The sequence below is a fragment of the Plectropomus leopardus genome, chromosome 20, assembly GCF_026936395.1.
Source record: "Plectropomus leopardus strain MGB_pleo_1.0 chromosome 20, ASM2693639v1, whole genome shotgun sequence".
Classification (NCBI taxonomy): Eukaryota; Metazoa; Chordata; class Actinopteri; order Perciformes; family Serranidae; genus Plectropomus; species Plectropomus leopardus.
In genome coordinates this window covers 13994620-14015571 of record NC_142195.1, presented here as the reverse complement: position 1 = coordinate 14015571, position 20952 = coordinate 13994620, and the positions used below count along the sequence as shown (strand labels likewise).

The 20952-nt window shown below is 39.3% G+C and overlaps 1 long non-coding RNA gene across 3 annotated transcripts in view; it reads left to right on the top strand.

The window, feature by feature from the left end:
- The window catches only part of LOC148186193 (uncharacterized), a 201014-nt gene extending 181464 nt beyond the window's left edge, over positions 1–19550 (top strand). For 2 of the 3 annotated variants that reach the window (XR_015775188.1, XR_015775189.1), the window contains exons 6-8: positions 13213–13307; positions 15693–15784; positions 18339–19550. This is a non-coding gene — a long non-coding RNA (uncharacterized LOC148186193). Of the gene's footprint in view, positions 1–13212; positions 13308–15692; positions 15785–17212; positions 17362–18338 lie in introns of all 3 variants that reach the window. The other variant, XR_015775190.1, reaches the window with a different exon arrangement.
- The last annotated feature ends 1402 nt before the right edge of the window (positions 19551–20952 follow it).

Below are 20952 nucleotides of genomic sequence, written 5' to 3'. Positions count from 1 at the left end.
TGTATGTGTACTCACCAATACAAATAGAAAGAAAAGTTCTGTTGTGCCAAAGTTCATCACAACATCTGTGTCACTTGCTGCTGTTTGTCAGGTTTTAGAGATTTAACATCTTACCTGCAGGTTTGTATGCTGTCGGCACTCTCATTTAACCAGGTTCCCACACCCTTGCCGCTTGTTGTTAATACTACAGAATGGAGCACTGCCATGGAAAACACCTGCAATCACAACAAAGATTTGGGTGTGGCCAGAGCTATGTGACATGCTTAAATGCTGAAGCAAATTCTCTGCACACTGTGATTTGTTGTATTTCCTTCCTTTCAAGCCACATGTGTGAATATGTGCCTGTTGCATTTGCGGGAAAATAACACACATATTTATTTTAATAACAGTTTTAGAGAGCAAGAGATGAAATCACTTCGTGAGAAATGATAACTGCCAATACTGCCCAGAAAAGCTTTAGGCTAATATAATCTTTCTGTCAGTCATGCTGTCATGAGTATTCTAATTGAAGTTTGTTGAAATTGGCTCCTGAATATGAATATGACTGTAATGGCTGATATGCATCACAAAGTAGAAAGAAAAATCTGCTGACTGACGTCACATCTATTGCAAAGTTTGTCATAACTCAATCTAAAATCTATTATTTACTGTAATATTTTATTCTTTTGTGGTTTTATTCATTTTATCCAAGTTTATGCTGACTTCATCCCTCTGAAGTTATGGTGGCTTAGTGTTTGATTTCAATGAGAACTCCGCCCAGATTTTAATGAAATGTAGCAGACGAAGGTCTGGAAGCTGTTGACTCAGCAGTCTCCCTCTGGTTGCTGTTTCAGTATGAAAAAGATTGCCGGGATTTGGTGTCATATTTCTATTATGTATCAAATTAAAGAGGATAAACAGCGGCTTGCCCTCTCACTGCAGCTGCAACCACACAGGGTCCATACCAGTAAGGCCTCCTTCTAACTAACCATCCAATGGAATGGCTCCATCATTGCGAGCATTTCCCATCCACCTGTTACCACATCAGCTAATGACAAGGTCTCATGGGCTCAGCTTAGGGAAAGTTTCTTTTCACACCCCTCACACAGAAACCTGAACCCTGAATTTTAAGTCCACAGAGGGAGGCTTTCAACCCGAAGCGGGCCAGAAAGGATCTACAGCTCTTAACAGATTTCAAGCTCTGAGGAAGCCTTCAGCATCCTCACAAACCCTCAACACTTCCACTTCCCACCAGCATCTCTTGCAGTCCTTCACATCCTTGACTGTCCAATGTATACCTAACTTAAATTTAAACACTTCTGTTGGTTAGATGTTTGTTCTGCCAAATTTACAGATTTCACACTGTTGTTTGGTGATACTTCAGAAATTGAGGTTATTTAGAGTAGTGATGAAAAATGCAGTACAAAATATAGATGCAATGAGTTTTATCATTTTCATTTATCAAGTATCATTTTATTTTGTTGAAAAATAGAGAGTCAAAATTAATGGAAAAGAAATAGACTTATGTTTTTATTGAAAAAAAAGGCAAGATAAGACCCTTTATTTGAGACTGTTTTAGTTTTGTTGGGTAATTTATCATTAGCAGATTGCATTCTGATTCTCCTCATTACTGTTGTCTCTTTTCACATGACATTATTCAATATATTTCACTTGGCTGTGGAAATTTTGACACGAGATTTGCAGCCAAGGCTCTCAAAAGAGCTGTGACAGCGTGGCATGCTTTTATTTGCATAGTGGTAATAAAGACTTCACGGCTCTTAATTAGAGGTAATTTGCAAACCATTTTGGGATTATTTTCCGTCCATTATCCATGATGTAATTAGTTTAGCTTAAGTGGTGAACACTGTGTTAGTGCTGTACTAGAGCAGTTTCACTCTTTATTCTTTTATTTTCAATATTGTTTTAAATTAACACCTCTTAGATTTAAAACAGGGAATAATCAGCCAGCAAGAGAAGTTCAGAGGAAATTCGAGTTTTGAAGATGCCTTGAGGAAGCATATCCACAGACAGTTAGGACTGTAACATTTAGTAGGCTGGCTAGCACACAGCCAGAGTGTGTTTTACATTAGGGAATAAGAGAGTGATACTGTGCTTGAACCTGGCAAGTAGTAACCTTTATGGTGGTATGAGAGGCGGCTGAAGTCAAACTCACACAGCCGTTTTTCATTCTTCCAACTTTTTCATCTTTCAGTCAAGCTCGCTCTCTGGAGATTTTGCATTTCTCACCATTGCGACGACCTCTGTCGAAAAAACACAGCGACGCCAATCTAGCAAATGAGTCCACCTGACATTCGTGAAGGAGACATTATACTGTCACTTTTCTGAAAGCGTTCCAGCCCAACAAACAACATACCTTGAGCTTGATGACTGGTTTGCATGTGTTCTTGCGCACTTACGAGCATATCTCCTCTTTTATTTGCAAAATGAGAAAGGTGGGAGAGGTGGGGAATTGGATTCCTCCGACCCTGCTGTTCCTAGTCAGTGCGGCTGTAGACAGCTGGGCGCCCACTACAGTTAAGATCAGAGGCCTTGATAACCTGGGCCCTGATTTATGGAGAGAAAGCGGCCTCTGCAATCACCTAATGAGGTAGAGAACGCAGAGTGTTTACATGTTTATTAGATAGCCAAAACCAGCTGGGGACACTTTTTCCTCCAAAAACACAAGAAAGATCACCTGATGCAGAAACTGAGGGAAAACAAACACCCCTTTTAATACCGTTGCCAGTAAATAATGGCCGGTTAATAGAGATACACCCATGAGCGTGTAACAATGAATATTCGCTTTCTTCCTAATCAGTCCGGCACAGCTTATGATCCCCAGCAGACCCTATTGTCTGCTTCCACAACCAAACTGCACCACGCACATGGCTGTTCTCATTACAGGGGGTCATGGAAAGTGTCCTCAGTAGGGGCTTGTCTACCTCAGGGCCTTTTCTCAGCTGCAGGAGACTGGAGCTTACATGGCACCGCAGATTCTTGGCTTCATCCACTGCAACATTTAACAGTTTTATAACCACCATAAACAAACAACTTACAATATCTACGCCTATCTTTGTGCTGGTAATTCAGTTGGTGTGTTTGCACATTTGCGTGCCTCCATATATAGACATTTTCAGTAACCAGTGCTCACTGGAAATTAGATCTTATAATCCCCACTGCTGGCTGCTCTCTCAAAACTAAAAGGAGCTGCAAGTGGTAGTAAAGGTGGGTACTTGTATCATTTCACATGTATTATGACCTCTCTTTCAACAATGTTCTCTAGGTTACAGTGATAAATGATTGAATAACACACATGTGTACGCACACTCACACAAACACAAGCGCAAAATAACACACTTTCCCATCAGCATCTCTGGAATCCCTCAGCACCTGGGAAAAAGTCTTTGCTGTCCAAAAAAGTTAATGCACAACAGACCGCTTTCTCTCTCTCCCTCTCTCTCTCTCGCACCCTCTCTTTCTCCATTTGGCCTTGTAAAACCTTTTCAAATCAAATCCGCTTTCCATCAGGGTTTTGTAATTGTTGTTTTCGTTAGAGGAACAGTGGTTCTGAGGGCTTTCAGAGCTTGTCTTTCAACCAGACAAAGTCTGCGCTGCTGCTGCTTGGTTCTTGTTATCCACTGCTGTGTGCTGGTGGTGAGCAGATTGTGTCAGAATCCTGGCTGGATCTAAAGGAGGTTTACAGGTCTCCTGACTGTTTCTGAGGAATGGGTGACCTGTAAGATTACAGTGTCAAGTTCCTCTGGCAGCTAGCTGCCTAGGCTTTTGTCAAAGTGGAACTTGTTGTCGGCTTCCTCTCATCATCCGTCCAGTTGCTTGGATGTTCTGAGAACACAGAGTATAATCAAACTTGAGAATTAGCTTAGCTTTGCTCAAATCTAAATGTTGCAGCAAAGACACACACCTGGCTATAAACATTTTTACAGTGTTGCTGTGAAAAGGGCCCTGGACATGTGCCGTACCTACATAAAAAAAAATACCGGCATAAAATTAAACAAAAATAAAACTCTGCACAAGCTCAAAGACACACACTTTGTTGCTGAGTGGCTTGTATTGTTAACCTTCAGCTGATAACCCTAACATCTGGATTTTTTTTAACATGTTCAGAGCCCAATTATAGTTGCATGCATCCTTTATGTTAGCATAAATTCAGTCAATACATGGCACAAGAGGACAGAGTCAAAAGTTTGACAACAACAAACATGGCAGCAGCAGAGGAGGTCATAATAATGTAACTTTTAGTAAAGGCGGTGTTGGTGATGGTGGTGGTGTGTGAGGCCAATTAATACATTGTGACATGTGGACTGAGAATTCTTTTCACTTTTCTACTGATTCATTCTATTCTGCCATTTCTGAAATGTCTTTGTCATGTCTTACACTCGTATCTCGCTTAGATTTCCCTACACTGTCCCCACAATGTCTGGTAATTCTGCTGCATTTTGTCTGTATACGTAAGCTTTCAGAAAACGTGCACAAATACAGTCGTAATAAGCACTGAATATGGACAGAGGGCTTCATTTGTGTGAGTATGCACATCTAGCGAGCATAAATGAGCCATTCCACACCTGCTGATTTAACACTGCTACAGTAACATCTGGACAATACTGGAGGAGCTTGATCACAAGAGCCTGTCATCTCAGCGTCTTTCTTCCCTCTCCTCCTTTGCCCTCAGATGCCGACCGGCCGGCGCTCCTAACCAGCCCCGACCCCAACAAATCACTCATTTTTATACAATTACCTCCCGCTCCCTTCCTGCGCATGGCTGGGTGCAAGTGTCGCCCGTCTGCCTGCCATTGTGTGCTAATTTTAGGCCCATTATTTGCTGTAACAAATGTGCAATGGGCAGAGTCACTTTCACATTAATAGTTTGCACCCAGAGGGGAAGTCTTCCCCCTCATCATGGATCAAAGGTCTCCTCTATTGTATCTAACTTCCCGTTTCCCTTTTTAGCCACTGTGTGTTGTTTTTTCTCACTCTCTCAACCTGGACCAAACCACAGGGCTTCAAATTGGACACTGCTGTGAGTGACAAGCATGAGGAGGTGCCCTCTGACCCTCTCAGTGATTGCGAGAGAACCAACAGGTGATTTGTGGGACTAGGAGCGAGATGAGAGGAGTTGCATAAAGTAAAAGCTCACGCTCTTGATATCATGTGTCCACAGATGGGAGGAGAAATCTGGATTCCATTGTTGTACTGTCAGCAGAGGTGTCCGAATTTGATAAAATACCTCGTCACCTTTCTCCGGTTCAACTCCCACAGATGGTAAATGATCGAGGCTGAGCAGCTGAGATCACCGTGACCTTTGTCTTCCAAAAATAAGTCTTTTCAGAGTAGAATGTGCAGTTGTGCACTCTTGTAATCTTACCCAATCATGGCATAAAGGTAATGCCAACTGCAAATGAACTCTACCTTATCTATCAACTCCAATAAGTTACTACTTTCGTTGACTGATTGATGACCTATAACTATGTGTCACAGGAAGCTGTACAGTGTGGCCAGCTGGGAAGACCCTCATGTCACAAAGCTAAACAAATTACATCTCACCATTGTACTGTGAACAACTGACCCAACACATGTATCCTATGAATCACACAGACACATTTGTAGCGGAGATAAAAGGCAGTAAATAATCAGGCAGGGAAAGGTCACCATTAGTGCCAAGAAACACACTTAGATGTAAACGAGAATTCCAGTTTATTCATGATAACAGGATAGGGCAAGAAACACAAACAGTAAACGGTCTTATAGGTTTTAAACAGGGTTAGCCAAAATAATCAAGTTATCAAGTCACGGGTCTATTGCTTCAGCATTGTCCCCATCCATCTGCACAAAGCTACGATTCCAGTGTATCCTTTCCAAGTGGCAACCTTTGAAGCTGAAAAATAAAGCCAATGGGGAACTAACAAACGTTGCAGTTCCTTGGATGGCCACTTCAGCTCCAAAAGTGTGTCACTCCCAATAGAGAACCCCAGAAATTAGTTCTAAACCCAGAAATCTGTTGGCAGTTTAGGGCTTTTGGTTTCCTTGTCTCAAACTCAATGGGTTTTTTGGTTAGAAATAAGGCCTGTGGTTTAGACTAGCTGAAGAGACTTTCACATTTTGTTATACAACAGTAAATACTCGCATACTCGCAAACTTTTGTTTATGTTTCTAAAAAAAAAAAAAAAAAAAAAAGACGGTTGCTAACTGGGACTAGATAAATTCATCACATCTCAGCAGGGGCAGGTGAATTTCATATAACTTACCTATTTCAATGTTTTTAAGGTGTAAAGTTAGACATAATTAAAGGCACAGCTGCATTGTGTGACAGGTGGGTGCAGTCCATTCAGATATTGCTACCATGGTGAGAATGTTGGTTATGTAACATACCCATGGTGTAACTCCAGAATTACAAAGTGTATGAGTAGCTGTAGCTGATACAGTTTCAATGAATCCAGTTCATTATTAAATTAGTCGTAACATTTCGGTCATCTAAAAACTCTTGTTCAGCATTGGGTTGTACTAAAAAAAACCCTAAGAGCTCATTTGTGCTAATGGTGGATATGCATAAAGACACAGACTGAGCCTTCTATTTATGCTCTGCTTTCATTTTTTGTGCATTTGTGGACCTTCTCTGAAAGTTTATGGATATAGACAAAATAGAGCAGTGCCACCCGAGATCAAGGGGGTGTGTGGTGTATGTCAATCGATATACAACTGTAGGAGACTGCCAAGACATTTTTAAAAGACAGAATTGAATAAATCAGTACAGTTAAAATAATTCTCTGTCCACACATTGCAATACATTTTGCCCCACAGACCAGCATTGTCTATATCGCTGCCTCCAGCGTGAAGGTTAGCTCCACCTGCTCGTCCAAATATACTCACTTCTGGCTTCAAAAATGAATAAAGGCGAAAAATACAAAACTCAAGACTTCCAAATGGGAGTACACAAACCTCAAGCCCCTCTCAAGCCTGAACTCTTAATGACCCTTACTTTCTTTGTCACCTTTTTACAGTATGCACTCATCCTTCCTTTATTTTTCTGATGGGTGAGTAAAAACAGATAAGAACACTGTAAGGCTTGCTAATAGATGATATCAAGAACCCAACTGTGAACCCATCAAAACCAGTTTACAATAGTTTCACCAGGCTTTTGATTTTGTCATAAACAAATATCAGAATAGGAGGAGGACTGAGAGGTTCCAACATGGCTCAGCAAGGAGGCATTTCTGTGAGCCCAGTGATCCTGTAATTAGGGCCACACAGAAGGTGAAAGGGATTGTTGATTGCTAAAGGGCTGACCTCTTGGGTGAAGGGGGGATGTAGGGATATAGAAGCTGCGGCCAGTACTGCGGCTACAGGAGTGTGTCATCCTCCGCCATGTGACGTGTCCATGTTAATGCAGAATCGTCCCCTGTGGGACAGTGCAGGGAGTGAGCCCTGCAGACTTGCAGAATGAGCGGTTTGCTCATGATACTTTAGGTCAAACATTCTCCTCCCAGCAGTCAAGGCTGATGATTTCACAGAAACTGTGTAGAAAGCCACGGCCAGCTCTCGGCCAGTGGAAATTTATAACAGATGAAAGAAACACTAATTCATTTTATTTGTGTTGTAGACAAATTAAACTTAAAACAGAATATAAAAGAGTTTGCAATTCCCCTTCCTTGTTGCCTTTCCACCTCAAGCTAATTAACAGAACTAAACTAAAATTGTAGGGGTACTGGTGAGCACCAGCTAAAGCGGCCATTCATTTCTGTAAAAGGCGGATGCAAAGAGTTTGGATCCTGGAAATATTTCAAATTATGTAGTACTTCCAGCACCCACTGCAGGGCACTGGAGAGCACATAATTCCACGGCATCTCGATGTACGTCATTTGTAGACCAAACCATGCAAATTTTATGTGAATTAATTTATTAATTAACATTTAAACAGAAAACCTATTTGGAATGTTGAGTTTGAACCTTATCCAGGGCAGGTAAGTTTTACAGGCCGCTTCCCAGAGAAGAGTCTGAAGCGCAAACACAGTTGAAAAGTCTGAACGTTGAGCTCAGTTGGTTAGAGGGCTTGCCTGCAGACTATGAGATCATTAGTTGGAACCTCACCCAGGACAGCTGAATTCAGTTGTCCAATGCAAAGAGCTATATTCAAGGTAAATCACAGGTGAAGTGTCAGATGCATTGACTTGGTCTGTTAAAATACTTACTTATAAACCATGAGAATGCAAGTTTAAGTTCAAAAGACCATTGAAAACACGCATGAAATGTCAGGAGGTTTGGCTCAGTGGGTAAATCAGATGGGTAGTGTGCCTGAGGTTGCTGTTTAAATGGCATAAATAAAATAAAATATTGGCTGATATATCTGTCTGCTCTGCTGATATAAGGGTCATATGGGGATTTCGACAGATGCATCTGCTGATGCTGGTTTTACCTGTTTTGGGAACACTTCATCTGATTTATCGGCCAAAATGATTTATCCAACAACTTTATGTGCCTTAATTGGTTCTGCAATATCACAATCAGTGTCTAAACTATATGAATCTACAGCCAAATAATATTTTATGGCATAAATAAAATAAAATATCGGCCGATATATCTGTCTGCTCTGCTGATATAAGGCTCATACGGTGTTGAAAGGCAAAATTCTGCATCGGCAGTAACGTCTGTCAATGATCAGCTCAGTTCTTGGCAGGGAAAAGAATTTATTTGATAATAATTTATTGATATTCCTTGATGCTTTTCTAATGATTTTCAGATCATTTTCCTGTCACCTTGTACTGTCAATTTATATTATTATTTGATCAGGTTTCAAATTGTTGCTTGTGAAAGTCGTGTGACTGAAGCAGAAGAAAACTGATGTTGATTTAGAGTTTAAATGGTTAATAAATTAATAATATTTCTGAGTTACCCCTCTACCACTGAAAGGGAAATCTTGACCTTATAAATACCTTAAATTTGCTTATAATATGTATAGCTAAATAAGTTATTGCTGAATCCAACTGGACCTGAATTTCCATGACCCATTCATGTACTATTTTTGTCTCCATGCTGGACACTGCCTGCTTCTCCAGCCTCGGTGCCAATGCCAGCATATCTTTCTCTGTAACCCCCACAAGATAAGTTGTTATAGCCACGCCGGGCTACGCTGGAACGAGCACAGACAAATTGACTTTATCTTCTGTTGGTAAAGTTCAGGGGTCTGACAGACGGACAGACACACACAGATGGGGAAGGATATCTCTGAGCATCTGTATGTCAGGGAGTCATGAGGCATCTTGTGGGGCATGTTTAGAGAGTATAGCATGGGGTTGAGGGGGCAGTGGGGGTTAGTGCTGTGTGGAATGGAGCAGACTGAAGGGGGGCAGGTCACTGTGCCTTCGGGCAGGTGGGGGTGGGCTCAGGAGTTAATTGGTAGTTTGGGGTTTGATGCTGAACTGTGGTGACAAGTCTGTGTGGCCAGACCCAGTGAGCCCCGCTGCATATTCACTGTGTCGCAGGGCATCGCGGCAACTGTCACAGCTCACCAAGCCGGAGAGATAGAATGGAGGAAGGGGCAGTGAGGGGAGGACTGAGAGAGATGGGTGGGAGGAAGAAGTGCAGGAAAACGACTAGAGCAGGGGTTCCCAAGTGGAGGTCACAGTCCAAATGTGACCCGTGAACGTGTCAAGTTTGTAGAGAACACATGTTTTTTAAGAATATTAAATATAAATAATAATATTATATATATTAAATATTTTTTTGTTTGTTTTTGTTTTTGTTTGTTTGACAAAATCTTCATTGCAGGTTTTCAATATTAACAGATATTACATATAAATAAAATAGTCTTGGCAACAAATATGGTATACCATAAAATAAAAAGGCAACAAACAAAAGATAAAAAATCCTAAAACAAAACAGCTACAACAACAACAAAAAAAAACATCATTAAAAAGAGGTGAAAAATAGATGTTACAGTAGTTATAATATTCAGAAATCTTGAAGATTACACAGGCTTCAACATTTTGTATTCTGATTTCCAACTGCCACGACCCCTCTGCCATCTTCTTTTTTGTTTGCTTGTTTTGTTTTTTGTTTTTGTTTAAAAAAGTCCATGAAGCTCTCCCAAATGTGTATTTTCAAAAACTGCCAGCTTTCCTTTGGTGAGTATGTTAGTTTTCCAAAGCAATACATGTTGATAAATCCTTATAGTATATTGTTTTATAATTGGTTGTTCACATCTTTTTCTCTTAGCTTGTGAGAGGCATAAGTCTGTTAGTGTATGGTCCGGCCCAGAGTTTTTATTTTGAAGTACCCTTTTTGTTTACTCTTGCAATATGTTGTGTGTGTGTGTGTGTGTGTGTGTGTGTGTGTGTGTGCGCGCTCAAGCCAAGGCGTTGTTCACATTTCATTAAATGACACTGAAAATTAGGTAATTTATTCAGTGTGTGGACTTTTAACTATTCACTAAGGAGAAATATTGGCTGGACAAGTTTTGAACCTCTGGATTGGACAGTAATTCAGTTTTCTTCATTCCTCATCCAACCTTTTTTAAACTGTTTACTACCTGCTGTACGATATTGAAAGTGTCCATCACTGTATGGTGGCACTTGGTTTATTATAACAATGAAGTGTTCACTTGCCAGTTGAGAGAGCTATGACTGTATCAAAGCCAGCTATAGTGAGCGGGAGAGTCGGGGCCAGAATGAGGCTCCATGGAGTGAGGCCCTGGTCCTAATTGTGGCCAAGCAAAACCATTGTAGCCGGGGTGCAGGTCAGTCCGGGCCCCAGGAAGGTTACATTGTCCCTCTTAAACCTGTTGTTGCCTGGCGCTCACATAAAAATTACACCTCGTAAATATGTACAGCTAGGGAGTGTGTGAGGCAGGACAGGGTTGCTTACTTTTCTGAACCCTGCCCTTTAAACTTGCAGTCACCTTGGTCCTGCTGCCGACTGCCTGTTAGCTTGTTCTCTCACAGCCTGCGTGGCAGAATGAGAGACAAGCCCCTGTGTGTTTACTGGCTTGTCTTTTTGCTTGGTAGTTTTTTTTGGCACCTCATGTTTTTTTCTAGCCAAACAGTGCCGAATTTTGTCTCCTGTGTGCATATTTGCTTCCCATTGCTTTGCTTTTTTCTGTATTAACCTTCTTGTGTCTCTTGGTTATTTTTTAAGATAGAAATGCTGTTTTATGAACTCATTTAACAAACACTGTTGCACGCATTGTCATAGTACTACTATTAAAATTGTCTGCCTCTAATATTGTTAAATTTATTCCAGCAAGAGAAGCACAGATTAGACACTTCTACAAGAACTCCCAATGATAACACTCAGGGGCATCACACCGACCAACTGTCAAGTTTCTTTTAGCTGCGACCACATTCATTCCCCAATCTTAAACAAGTGCTGCTATTATGGTGACTGTGATGGTGAAGGCTGTTAATTAAGTTTTAATTTTAACCAGAAAGATTTTCATTGTTTTTTTTTTAATCTTAAGTACTTTTTAACCAAAACCGTGCTGGTTCCCTAAACCTAACCAAACGTCAGTTGAAAAGATCAGATCAAAAAAGCTATTTCTTTTTGAATAGCAGTATTTTATCATTTATTTTGGAGGACTTGCGTATTGTATGGCTTTTTTTATTATATGTATTTTTAAAAACTGAGCAAACCAAATGTTCTTGAGAAAACATACAATGTCAATCAAGGGTTACATTAAAAGAGTGCCCCACCGATCTAGCATTTTACTCATAAAATTATCAGACTTGAGATGCACAGTTAAAAGAATCGATGCAGCAGATCAAGAGACATTATCTCTTTATATGTCTTGAGGTAGATTATCAGACTTCACGCAGTTTCCTCTGGACCCACAAAAGGCTCTTTGCTCAAGTAAGCAGTAGTACTTACCAAAACCTGTAAATAGACTTTGAATTGCTGGAGTTCCTGTTCAGGTATTGGTTATTTTATTGTGCATTTCATGAAAAAAAGTTTTTTGCAACCGAAAAAAATCTTTACTGTCAGCTGTGTTCTTATGAAACCTACCAATGCAAAACAAAATAACCAGACTTCATGTCTCCAAGGCCATCACATAAAAATATTCTCTACTCTATAGGCCGCTTATTCATTGCAAGAAGTGTACTACTGTTAAACTTGTTATCAAGGGCAGACTCTCGGATGCACTGTCCAACCATGTATCCCTTAACCTCCCAATAATTTTCAAGTCCAAAGAAACAAATGAGACTGATTAACAATTCCTGCATCCACGGCAATGTGTTAAAAATCAATGTGAGTCCTGGGAAAAGTTTAAAATGACCACTGTTGATTGTTAAGAGTGCTGCAGCCACCCCAAACCACAGCTGGGTGAGGTGTACTATGTTTATAAATGTTTTTCTGTCTCATCATGCCCCATCATTAACGCTTCATAACTATATCTTTTGTTTAATTTCCACAGCCTCTTATCCGCTCTGTAGAATGATTGATCTGTTATAGCAGGAAGGTTTGGAGCCGATTCAGAGAGTCTCTCTATCATGAACAAAATATAGTTTAAGTGCAGCCTTATACCAACAGCAGTACTTTTTGGTTTTGTCATGAGTGTTTGACTCAATGCTGTCAGTGTAATTACACGATGACTAAAGTCGACAACATTTCTTAATTATGCTTTTTTCATACTGTCATATTGTTACACTGACAAAATGTCTTACAGTGGCATTCAGTGTGATTTGTTATGTTGCAAGGGCATTAAGAAAGTTTTCTGAACACAAGGGTAATTGAGTCTAACTGTATTGTTGTGGTTTGATTGGCTAGATTACAATTGCATTGCAGAGAATTAAGGAAATTACATCACCTTGAAGATCTTGCAAAAGGATCATGATGCTACAGCCTTTTACAGAATGTATTACTCCTTAAATTTTGCACAGCAATATATATATATAATATGCAATATATCAAATTCAAGAGTGGAAATCCATTGCCTGTCCATGAAGTTTCCTCTGTCTTTAGTACTGACTACTGTATGTGCATACATATGTTTTTGTAGAACAGCTTGTTGTAATAAGGCTTCTTTCGCCATTAAGGTGAGTAATGGGGATACGGGCAATAGAGAGCCCAGGGGAGCGCATCAAAACCTTTGTCAGTCTGATATTGTTTTAGAACATATTTATCCAGCTTGAGCTTCATTACTCTCTCTCTCTCTCTCTCTCTCTCTCTCTCTCTCTCTCTCTCTCTCCTCTCCTTTCTCTGCCAATTTTCCCCTTCTTTGGTTCCCAGGGACCTATTGGGGAACAATAGATGTACAATTAACGTGGGCCAGGCACGGGAGAGCGAGCGTTTGATGTTCCTGTTGAGTGGCCTCCTTGCTGAGGGTAGGAAAGCAATGTTTGGCTGTGCTCAAGCTTTACTGTGTGTTTTCCTTCTTTCTGAAGCATATTAGCTCCCAGATTATTAAAATTCAGGCCATAAATAAGCTGATGGCAGCTGCAATATGCCAGAAATAATGTTTACAAAGCCAAGGCCCTCATTATCTCCCCAAAAGCCTAAAGTAGGAAGACAAGGAGGAGTGGGAGAAAAAAGAAAAATGCTTTTAGCCCCTTTTATGCTCACTTTTATTCTGCTCTTCTTCACTATCATGTCCTCATGTGCTACTTCCTCTCTAAATCAGTGTGACTACCAAGACAGCAAGATGAAATCATGCTAATACTAATAATGATAGCATTAATGATGGGAAATTACCTCGGTAGTTCCATTTTTATTGATGAAAATTTAAAAAGTAAATATGTAAACAACACGTTTTGCTCTAGACTGTAAAGTTGACAATGTTCTCCTTCAGGGTGAGTTATTCCAGCATTTATTGCACAAAGGGCATGATGCAACCTGGGCAGGTAGTCAATTATCACATTGACACCTATATTTTTTACATTTTAGTGGACACTGAGTAAAAACCAACATTGGCACAGCATGCAAATTTCCCATATAGGCCCTAGTCAGTTGGATTGGGCTTAAACCCTAGAAATCTTGACTGTAAAGGTAACCACTGAGCCCAAAAGTGTATCAAATTCATTACAAATCAAAACATTGTCTACAAAAATATTCAGATAAAATGGTACCACAGTTTTCACCCCCAAAATTAAGGCATCACTCAAAAAATGTATTCCCATTTTATTTTGGCCAACAAAAGAACCTATTTACCTGCAGCCTGTCCTCATTTCCCTGATCATAGTCTGTCTCTGCTGGGCTCGAAGGTTCATAGGTTCTACAGAGACATTCACATGAGAGAGCAAAATAGTTAGTGCAAAGGAACGACTCTATTTATTGGAGTGTTACAGCCAAATATAACCCATGGACAGCCAATGCATCTTCAAATGTGGTCACAATGACAAAGGACATTCGGTTGCATTCACTTTCTGGGATTTCACATTGGCCACTCTTGGTGGGAAAACAAAATATTGTTCAGCCATGAATTGGCTTAGATTGGCTGCCCTGGCAACCTGAGAAGAAGCATTTACATGGCAATGAAGGCCAAGTTCGCAGGACCTCTGCCATGAAAAGTGTCACAGGCTTATGTAACACAAACACGTTTGTTTCATTTATTTATCAAGGTGAAAGATAATTCCAATGCCAAATTATTGTCTAATTCAAATCTCTGTTGTATTAACTGCTATATAAACTCATATTCAGAAACCCAATATTTTATGTAATGGTTAAATGTTTAAGTATTAATTTAAAGGTTCAGTGTGTAGGATTCCTAGGGATATATTGGCAGAAATGGAATACAAGGTGATAAGTATCAGTTATTTAGAGTATAATCACCTAAAAATAAGAACCATCACATTTTCATTACTTTTGAATGAGTCATTCATGTCTACATATGGAGCGAGTCCTCGTCTGCAGAGGCCGCAATTGTATTTACAGTAGCCTAGGTCGAGGTAAAATCCTCCTGAACAATGAACACTAAAGGAATCCTAACCAGGAGTTCACACTTGGCACATAAGAGACATTTCAGCTGGTTGCAATCTGTAATCCTCAGTGCTTGATGCCACAAAGTCCTACATGCTGCTCCTTTAAATGATTTGAAATCTAGCGGCTATTCTTTTATGGCAGTGTGTACCATGCCTTGTTGAGCTGCTGCAACAATGCGAAGATGCAACATAGGCCACACAGAAAAACACATTGCCTGTATGTGTGTGTTTGTGTGAGTGTATACAATGTGTGTCTGAGTGTAGAAATAAGCACACATACAGTACACACACACACACACACACATACAAACTAGCAGCAAAAACACATGCATACACCTGCTCACTCACAAATCAGAAACAAACATAATGCATACACCTCCTGCACAGTGGTGGCAGGTGCTTGTTCTAAATTTAGTGGTAATGTCAGTGTCTTTGATCAGTGGGGTTGCTGATGGAGGCCGCTGAAGGTTTTCCATAAAAGAAGACGGACAGCGTGTCACATAAAAGCTTGTTGCTTTGCTGGGAAAGCAGATTGGAGGGAGCGCAGACTAAAGTGTGAAGTAATGAGGACTGTGTTGAGTCTTCTCAGACAAACATGAGCAAATGTGAATCTGCACAGATGCTCACACACAACATCATATTCTCTGTTCCACGTGCACACAGGAGCCAACAGTGGTTGGACTGAATGGGCAACGTTATCTAAATATGTTGATTTAGCAGTAATGTACTTTACAAATGCAATGTGGAAATGCAGTTGTTGCTTTGATTATGTTTGCATTTTTTTCATTCCAGAAGTAAAACATTGCTATATTTCGAAGATGACAAAGCAAGGAGGTCAGAGGTCAATGTGTGCACAGCGCCAGATTTTGACACTGGAGACTGAGGTTTGTGTAACAAATATTAAAAGATTTAGTCAACTAGAAGAGTTGGTTACAGCAAATGTCTGACATTTTGGGAAATATGCTCATTTACTTTCTGGCGAGAGTTCAATGAGAAGATGAGACAACTCAAAGCTATTTGTAGCTTAGCACAAAAACTGGAAACAGAGGGAAATGCTATATCTGTTTTAATTCATACAAAAACTAAAGGGAAAAGGCCTTTACACAGAAATTTTAAAATTTAAATTAATTCATTCATTTTTATCATGAGTACTTTCACACAGAACACAAATATTACACAAATTGAAATTAAAACTTATATGCATTGGTTTTTGTGATTAACCCTTTGAAACATGAGCAAATTGTTTTGATTTATTTTGAAAACCAGGGGAAAAGGCAGTGAGCAAATTGGATAAAAATGTCTCACAAATTGCAAGAAATTGGTAAATGGTGAAACCATTTGCTGTGTTGGCATGGCAGTATGATACACAGAGAGACGGAGCCATGCTAGCTGTTTCCCCATGTTAGCTTTGTCCTGAGCTAAACTAAGCAAATCTGCTCCTGACTGTGGCTTCATATGTAACATGCAGATATGACAGTCATATTAATGTTGTCATCTAACTGTCAACCAAAAAGCAAATGAGTGTATTTCCTAAAATGATTAACTATTCCTTAGGGAAAAATTGTGGTTTGGGATGTATTTTGAAAGCATCAGCACATCCCATCAGTGTGAACATCTACGACATTAAACCAAGATCTGAATGTTTTTCCAACCAAACATTAATCGTGCTTTCATTTCCAAGAGCAGATATTGTGGTGAACAAATGAAATATGCTGACAAGTTTACACAAAATTCAGTATGAAGATTTGCTGATGGGAACAGTTTGCAGATATGTTCAACATATTAACCCTTTGAAACATGGAGCAACATCACGTTTCTTGCTACTTTTAGATGCATTTCACAAGTATTTAAAGCTTTGAAACCTGTGCAATTTGTTGCAATTTCTTTCAAAATCCTAGGAAGAAAGGCAAGGAGCAATATGATAAAAAAATTTTCCACAAATTGCGAGGAATTAGTAGTTTTGGAAAATTAATTTTAAAAAGCTAGGGGAAAATGCCTCGGAGAAAAAGTTAAATGACATTAAAGTTAAATTGAATTACATATTTAAAATTATGTTTCAGAAAACAGTTTAATAACTGTAAACCAATTGGCAATGTTTCCTAACATACTTGCAAATACATATTAGTCATATATGAGTGCAATTTTGAGGAGATAGGACTAAAGTAAGGTACCTTCCCAACTGAGCACACAAAAACTGGTGAAATGACTTTTTTTTGTCTTTTTTTTTAATTTAATTGTCTTTATTCCTTTTCTTCTTCTGTGGTCCATGTCTTTAAGTGTGTCTAAGACTTTCCATTTGGCTGTCACTTTAGATCTGCTTCTTATCTTCAAAGAACTCACTAACTCCTGTTGGCAGCTAATGGAAAATGGCGTGGAGGTGTGGCACTAAGATGGCATATAGAGGGTGGTCTTAGTGTCAGCATGAAGGAAAACCTTCCTGTGATGGCTTTCAGTATCACAGGTAAATGTGGGGGAAATAATATCTCTAAATTAATATCACTGCATCCATTTAGGTCACAATTTAGCAAGGTTATTGAAGTCTTAAGTATGCAAAGAATGACATTTTTTCACATCAAATGACAACTGAGTGGTTTAAACCAAAGTTGCTCTGAGACCAGGGATTGTCATTTATGTCAGTTTAAAAAATGGGGTATCAGAGATGAGGCTGTTTGCTCCTGTGAAACAAACTAACTCACTAAACATGTTTAAAGCACTGAAGAGTGGTGAAATTTATCGGTGGCGCCTAAACAAATTGGCAAGATGGAAAAACTTCAATATACTCTGCATAGGACTTAATGAAACGGATACTACTGATGGAATTGCTGCCAGCTGCTGAGCGCCATTTGCAGCTGAGAGGGAGAGAGAGGATAAATCAGAAGTCAAATGCCAATACGCCATCGGCCAAATCTCTCAACCTGATGAAACACAAGAATAATCAGATTTGGAGACGCTTTTTTGGGGGGAGTGGAAGTTCTTGGGGGGAGTGGGAGTGTTGGGCGATGATATGAGCAGAACGGACAGAACAAGGAGCGCTTTTTCCCTGACTGACTGACAGTCCCAAACAAGGCTGTTCTCTTTAGTGAGGGGGGGTGGTTCTTGTCCTCAGACGTGATCCCAGCAGCTTGAAGAAAAAAACACAGATGAGATCAAATGTTCTTTGTGGAGGACTGAGGATGCGTTGGTTGATTTGTGGGTCAGATAAGGGGAAAGAAATCAAGAGGTTGACAGATGAATTGGCCTTGTTATATTATGTTTGCGTGTGCTGCATTTGTTTTTGTGCACAAATATATATTTGTCTGTGCACATATTTTTATTTACATGCATGTTATGGAAATTGCATTGTGCGTTTCTTACTGTATTTGTGTGCGTGCTTGCAGTATTCCTGTGTGTATGGTTCACCATGGTGACAAACGTGTGTTTCTGTGTTGTCTGTCACAGGTATTTCATCATCAGTTAACACAGACGTGGACCGCGAAGCCTGGAAAACAACAGCAACAGTCTCCATCAAGCCGAACAGGAGCAACCTCGGGTGCTGTTACATTTTGCACACTCTGTCTTTCCACCCTTATCACACACTTGCCATCACTTGGTCAGCTGCTGACTGTTTGCATACATGTACAAATGACATGTATTTATCTGTGAGGGCTTAATGAAACGTGAGATTCCTCCTCCTCCTCTAACAGTTTAGGACATGATTCAGTCATCACAGACAGAGCCTGTTTAGACAGGAGAGTTTGTTACACCAGTCATAATATTCTCCCGATTTATTACAGTCAGAATTTTCTGACCAGATTTTTTTTCAAAAACAATTTTAAAAAAAGAAAAGTATTAAATGATCATATCTATCGTTATTAACATTACACAAACAAAAAGCAGTAGAAAAAAAATACACAAGAACTTTTTAGCTGTTCATGCCCATCAAAACGTTGCTGTAACTTAGTGTGTTAAAGAGCACTTAACATCCTTCTTTATACCAAATATCAGGATTTGCTGAAATTGATGCTCTTTTTCATCAGCAAGACCCCCATCTGCTTTGTGTTACCTAAAGTGAAAATAAACACACAACACAAAACAAAACATACCATGTGCATCACTATGTACTATATTTATAAAAGTAACTTATCATTTGTAAAATTATCTACCATCTTCTGGTGTATCACATGTCAGTATTTGCTAGAAAAAAATAAAAACTAAATAATAATTTAAAAAAAGGTTTACATCTGGTCTTTTTCATTAGCAAGAACAAGGCGCCCACCAACTCTGTGTTACTCAGTGACAATAAATAGACAAAACTTCCCTGAAAAAGACCCAATTCATTTCAATATATATAAACATTGTTATTGATTTTTTTTGTGTGTAAATTAAGCATATTAGACATATACACTACATTAAACAGACTTACACGAAACATCTGCAAAAGCTTGTCCATTTACCTACAATTTAATATATTATACCAAAATAGTTTTTCCACTAGACATTAAAAAAGGAATTTCCGAGTAAACATTTCAAACCAAGCCTATTCGGGAATAAAACAACCCTCAAAACTGTTTGTTCAAATCCATTAAAGATTTTGAGTTAATAATGATACTTGACCATCATTTGAGCACACATCAAGACTCACAACTCTGGACTATTGTCCTGAAATATGAAAAACACAGCAAATACTTTTTCCCCCAAGTAAACTGCATTAGTATGTTTTCCTGAAGTTTTTTTTTTTCATTTTTTTCTGAAGTTAAAGGAAGGCTGCTGACGCTCATGTAATCTTCTGATTACAGCACTGTTGTTCCTGTGATTGACCCTATTTCTACTTGAAAAGAGCCCTGAATTTAAAACTGTTGTGGTGCAAACACACTGTCCACACAGAGACAGTGTCAAAGTGTGTAGGGAGGCTTTCAGATGATGTCAACTCGCAGGTTGTTTGTATGACTCTTACTGATCCATACTGTTGAGCTCTCTGACTGAGAGAGCAGCAGTAGCAGCAGTAGAGACAGGGGCGGGGGACAGCAAGCTACTGTAATGTAGAAACACCGGTGTAGATTTGCAAAAAGAGACTTCAGTTAGTTTAAATGGTTTTCTTATCCTTCACCATAAAATTTTGATGTTGCTGTGCATTTTCTGTAGTTTGTAGCAAGTGTAGCCTGAGTGTGTGTGTGTGTGAGAGAGAGAGAGAGAGAGAGAGAGAGAAAATTGTGTGTGTGTGTGTGTGTGTGTGTGTGTGTGTGTGTGTGTGTGTGTGTGTTTGTGTGTGTGTGTGTGTCAGTCAGCCATACAGTATACAGTATCCTGCTGCAGCATGCGCCATGAAGGCAGCGCGCGCACACACACACAGCAGTGTGTGGCATGGAGCAGAGACAGAGAGACAACAGGCCTGAACTCGATAGAGTAAGAACATTTAAAATTTAACACCTAAAGTTAAATGCAGGACAGGAATACATTCTTTATTTTATTTTTATTTGTTTTAATCTTTAAAAGACTTACTAAAGATAGCTTGATTAATAACCTGCTATGTCACAATATTCAGAAGGACTTAATTGCATGCACGCAAACAGGCCTCTTCTTGCGTCGTTATTCACTGAAACTTGAACTTTAAACGCCTTATCAAATGCTGTAAAGGCTTTTTTATATTTTGCCTAATTTTGACACGGGCGATTTGTAAATTAGGAGTAGCAAAAAGGTTTTAGTGTCATTGCAAATCAATGTCGTATCTTTACAAGGAGGAAATCCAAGACAGGTAAATTTATATTACCTCCGTTTCCTAATTATCTTTATTCCACTGGCAAAATGTTGCATGTAAGGGAGGTCCACCGCTGGATATATAAAATATCAGTATCGTTTTTAAGTTAAGATAAAAGTATGAGAAGACAATACATTTTTCATTTTTCTTAGGTGTCGACATTTAATAATAACAGGTATTGGCATCTCTGGTAAAATGTTAAAGGCATACATTATTATTATTATTATTATTATTATTATTATTATTATTATTATTGTTGTTGTTCTGTTGTTTTTGTTATACAGTATCCTGTCAAATTATGAGTGAAAGTGCGGTGTG